The following is a 5,805-nucleotide window of genomic DNA, read 5'->3' on the forward strand; positions in this document are numbered from 1 at the left end:
GCGCCTCCATTTGATGTTTTGTACTATTTCCTTGCCACAAAACAGGCCTGTATCCATTGTCAGCTGGATTGGTTTACATCAAGTGTGTGGTTTGTTGTCCAAGACTGTGCTGTACATACACAATGTGCAATTAAAATAAGTGTTTTTACCAAGACTTTGGTGTAGTTTTATGGATTTAAAGCACCTGAAAATTGCTTAAGAAAGGAGAAAATCAACAATACAGTGTTAATTATTTAGCGCTGATAGTTTGACAGTCAAATACTGTGCTATCAAAACATTTACATTTGAGTCTCCTTTTGCACAAAATCAGAAATGTCCTCACAGTCTTCCTAGCTTGTTTTATAGTTTTCAGCTCAATCCCACTGGAGAGTGTGCGCTGTGTTGTTTTTGCCCATCTGGAGCCTCAGAACACAAGGTCTCCATTCAGGGAACAGCGTTAGCGCAGATTACTAAGTATAAAGTGAAAGAAGGGGGAGGCTGGGAGTAGCCTTCCTCTGTTTCTCTGCTGTCCCCATATGCCATTCACAGTTACTGTGATAGATGAGCCAGGGTGCCGCAGAGACATGCCCAGCATCAAACAACAGTAAGCAAAGTGTCAGTGACAAGGATAGTACTCTCACCCTGCGCCAGAGCAAGTTGGACCCTCACAAGTGTGACTCTGGCCAAAAGGGAAATCAGCTTTAATCCCCCCGAGGGCTGTCGAGAGTGGAGCCGCAGGCTAGCAGCATGGAGCAGCTTTGATTAGACGAGCTTCTAAAGAGCTTGTAGCAAAGACGCAGCTTCATCAGGATTCACCAGACACGTTGCTCCCAAGATTAAAGCCAGACACAATTTGCTCCGATGCTGTCATTCAGAATGAATGTGAACGAGGTACCTGATGCAGTTTTGATTGTGAGATGAGGTGCTGAGCATACTACAGCTATCACCGCCCTACTGTCATTCACATTATGATGTATCATGCTGCAATTTTGTGGGAAATAAGCTTGTTTTTTTTTGTTTGATTTTTTTGGTTGGTGGTTTTTCTTTTTCACTTTATGTGGCAAAGCTTAAAAATGTGCTCAAGGCGCTGGTTTCATTATTAGTTGTTGTTTTTTTGTTGTTGTTTTTTGCATCCTCCATAGGGTTTCTTTGAGCTTAAACATTGATTTTGCAATGTTATTGGTCAATTTTTAGACACAGCTTTATTGTCTCCAGGCTGCCATTCTGTTACTGAGCGATCAGGCATCACAGGCTCTGGTATTGGCTACTTTGTGTTCATATTCAGCCTTTGAAAACGACCCCTTTACAACTCAGCCTTTTTCTTTGGGCTCTTGTTTTAGAGTTTAAAAGCTGTTTATGGTCTGGAGTTTGTTGTAGCAGTAATTTAATATGCCAAAGCTGCACTGTGTGTTTTACCTGCCTGCAGGGAAAAGTGTGTGTGTGTGTGTGTGTGTGTGTGTGTGTGTGTGTGTGTGTGTGTGTGTGTGTGTGTGTGTGTGTGAAGGAGACACTATTCTGGATCATATCCCAGCAAGAGTTAACTCCCTGGGTTAAATAGTGAGCATCTGGTGTGACTTTTAAAACCTTCTGAACGAGAAAATACTCTGCATCTGGGTGTTAAATATGTGGCGTACTGTTACTGGAGGCAGTCCAGGGCACCTTTGGGGTGCGTATGAAGCAGAAAGAGGGTTTTTGTTTTTTGTTTTTTTCTTGGCTCAGATTTGCTAAGGCAGGTTTTGATTTTAGGTTCAATTTGTCCTTAAGATGAGTTTGAAAAAGTTTCTACTTCATTTCACTTCAGTTTGATTCAAAGCTCTTCACCATCCTCGACCGATTTTCTTTCAGAGGTAAAGAAATAAAAATAGTTCCTGCATTAGTGTTTTCCAATGGCAAGCATTTAGATTAAAAAGTAAAGGTTACATTAACCACAAACCTAAGTGCTCAGCCCCCGAGCTTTTGAACAAACCTTTTAAGAATTTCAGAATAAAAAATATCAGGATTATTTACAAAGAAAGGGCCACAAACAAGGATTCAGAATAAGTTTTATCGTGCACCCATTAAAGGAATAATTCAGCTATTACATTAGGGATATTTTTGGAAATATACTTTCTTGCCAAGAGTTAGAAGATTTATATGCGTCTTACTGCTGGCATAATAGATATGAAACAACACAAACTCTAAGCTAGTATATTGTTTTTGTGCTTTCATGCTTTCATATTTGTAGGCATTAAATTCCAGCTGTTAATGTTGTGATTAGTTTGTTTTTAACTAGTGTTAACCAGTTTGGTTTTGGTCTGATGCAGATTTTTAATGCTGGTAGACGGAGCTTCCCCTGCTTCCACTGTTTTCAGGTTGTAGCCTCATTTAAAGATCCATTATGGATGTGTCGTCAGTGCTGATGTGGAATGGATGTATAGCACATGTGGGCTGGATGTGTAAAAGTGCAAACACTGTAGTTTGATGACGCTCACTAAGCGTGTTACCTGTCTGTTTTTTGATGTCCTACTATTGAAGTTTCTCACATGACTACAAGCATACATTGCTCAAAAGCTGTGTGCCATGTAGGAAGTGGTTAAAATTACCGGCCATGAGGGAAAACATTTTATTTACCAACTTCCTGTCAAGTGGTTCTTTAACGTTGCCGGCTGAAATCGGTCACAAAGAGGCCACTGCACCAGAAACTTCCTTGTGATTGCTTTGGTCACTAGCAGGTCCTCGCAGTCGCCTGTGGTCTGCAATCACTGGTGAATACTAGCTTAGCTGTAGTAAAGATGCAGGTCTGTATGACTACGTTACTTGCAACCTACGTTGTCACCTCGATTGTCCACTTCCAAAATGACAAACAAGTTAAAGTCACGTGGTTAACGGTCATGTGACTCCAAACCGTCAACATTCTAATTTTGGCCATGAAATAAAACAGTTAAGTATTTTTCTTTTAGCTCCAACAAAATGAATCATCTATAAATACACTTTCTCAACATTTGCTTTAAAAAAAAATATGATACTTGATATGATTTTAAAATCCTCTTAGTTATGTCAATAATTTAAAATTAATAAAATATAACAGGAGGGCAACTTGCAAAAATTGATTTCACTTTTACAGCTGAATAAACCTGAAAGTTTAATGATAAAATCACTATGTTAAAATACCAAAAATTGGATTAAAAGAGTCCGGGGCCTGATTACTTTATGTTCCTGCTGGTGTGTAATAGCCTGCGTCTGTTGTCCACCAGGAACACGATGGTTCAACAGTTGAGGTAAACAGGATGCTCGGCTGCACACACTTGACCCAGATCCACTAATACAGCCTTTGAGTTAGTTTTGCAGATGTCGTTCATGGCACTGATGTTTTGATTTGCTTTTGATCAGAGTTGCTCAGCGCACCCTGAGGTAATTCCTATTTTATTATTTTTTATCTTCTATTCAAAGCTTTAGAATAGCTCTAACATGCTTGACCCTTAAACACATTTTGCAGACGCCATTGACTTCAGTTCCACTTGCAGAGATTTAAGCATCAATAAAAAGTCAAGCCACCTATCACAATACAAATTACAAGACCTGCTCTTTATCTAGATATTTCTACCTTCATTCATAATTTGCATATGTGCTCATCTGCTAATGGATTTTGAGTCAGATTCTGTGCAGTTCAAAGCAAAGCAAAGCCGGGATAAAGAAAATGTACACGCTTACACTGAGAGGTTTTATCTGTGGGAAGGGCATGAATGCAAGCGGCTCTGCACTCATACAGGGGGCAGAGACTGAGTGATATGCAAGAGCTTTGTGTTGGCAGGCTAGTGGGCCTCAGAGGAAACATGAGTTAGACTAATGTGTGCGTCTGTTTAACAAGCATGCTGGTGATGGGAGGCAGGGGCTCAGAGATGGGAAGAGTTTATGGAGAAGACGACCCCATGGGAGGTATCAGGAGTAATAGCTGACGATATGTCAAGAACAGCCCAGACAGCTTGCTTTATAGGCCAATAGGGATCAGTCCTTGTAAACTGAATGTAGATTGTCGATTTTTTTTTTATTTTCCACCTTTTAGGAAAACAACACACAGAGGAGGAAGAAAACGGGTTATTGATCACTATATTTCAATCTAGGGTCACACTTTACCATTTGTTTGTGTTTTCTTAATCGCAAAGCCTTTTCTGGGCTTTAATCTGGCTCTTTAGTGAATGCGATTGTTCGCTTTGTGTCTTTAACGGTATGTCCACAGGTGCTATTAGTGCTCAGTGATAAACCCTTTTGCGGGTGGCCAGTGGGGACATTCATATAACTTTACTCCCTTTCACTTGAAATTCTGTCTGCTGAGAGCTATTAAAACCCCATTCAATTAGCATAAGGACATGTTAATTTAGAAAATTAAGAGTGGGGTTATGTTCTGCCAGCAGTAATGAGGAGCCTAATGCAGACTGGAATAATGATAAGACATCAAATAACGACGCCAATCCTAGCAATGTAATATGGCTCTTGAAAAACCAAATGAGATCAGACACGCTAATGTTTGAACGCAGTGCCAGGGCTTATAAAGATATGAAATACAGCTTCTCGAAACTGTACCCCAAACATCAGCTTTGTTTTTAGAGTTTGACTGATGGCTGTTTAACGCCACGCTGACGTTCTCAGCCTGAAGTGACGCTGCCACCAGTGCATCATTAAAACTTGCCTATTTTCACGTCAAAAGTGGAGAATATTAAGTGTTTTTCCTTAGCGTCTTACTAGTGACAGGGTGGAACATCCTCTCAATCAGCATGAACTGTGGATCGTCGTTTGACACTAAAAATAACACAGAAAGCAGCCGAGGCTGATGGACTGATGAAATGCTGTCAGTCTGGCAGGGTCACAAATACTCTGCTAAAGTGTTGGGAGAACGCAGAGATACGTGAAGCACTTAAATGAGGAGGTGAATAAAAAAGATGTCTTTGCAACAAAATAACTCCTTTCAGATCTGAGCAACCTGGAAACATAAAATATTTAAAAGACGCAATAATAATGTTGGCAAGGAAACAAGTTGTCTGCAGAACAACAAAAAATTGTTTTGTTTTTGCTACTTGGAACATTGTCCGTCGTGTGATAAAACAAAATGAAGTTACTGATTAGAAGCTTCAGAATATTTCAGACCTGGCTATTGGTTTCCCCACTATCAGCCACAATCAGCTTCATCATCTTATTTCATTTTGAGAGCCGTGTGCTGCACAATGAAATGTTGAGGATCGCTTCCTTACCGAGATTAACAACAACAGAGGCTTTCGGATTTACATAGTCTGTTTATAATGAGTAGTGCTGGTGAGCCTCCTCTCTCCACACACACACGCACACACACACACACCACACAAAGCAACCAGAAGGTTGCAATTCTTCACCCGAATCTCTCATTATTGCCGCAGCACTAATGACGCAGTGAGGATCAAGGTGCTGTATGGAGATGAAAGAGGAGATGCAAAGGATTTACAATGCTTCCAAGATCACTGATAAAGCACAGCGTAAACAAAACTTTGCCTGGGGTTCGCACCACCAGGGAGTTGGGATTTAGTCTCCTGATTCAGCGTCATCCTCTTTAAACTCGCGGCATTAGTGAGGCAGAGAGCAGAAATCCTGATGAGGCCCACCAGAGCTCCAAGCTGCAACATTTGAAGACAACCGCTCACTTTGGATTCCTTTTTTTTTCCAAGGCTCATTCACAAGCACTGTATGTTCTCTGTACTCATTATCCTGCTGCTTGTAGAAACCCTAATGTTTCCTCTAAGTGGCTCCAGAGAAGAACATACTGTATAATCGTCCATTAATCAGCGGCTCGGGACGACGTGTCAGCTCGGAACTCAAGCA

This window comes from Diplotaxodon limnothrissa, linkage group LG18 (genome assembly GCF_057381915.1).
Source record: "Diplotaxodon limnothrissa isolate DT_005_m linkage group LG18, D_limnothrissa_male_GT1.1, whole genome shotgun sequence".
NCBI lineage: Eukaryota > Metazoa > Chordata > Actinopteri > Cichliformes > Cichlidae > Diplotaxodon > Diplotaxodon limnothrissa.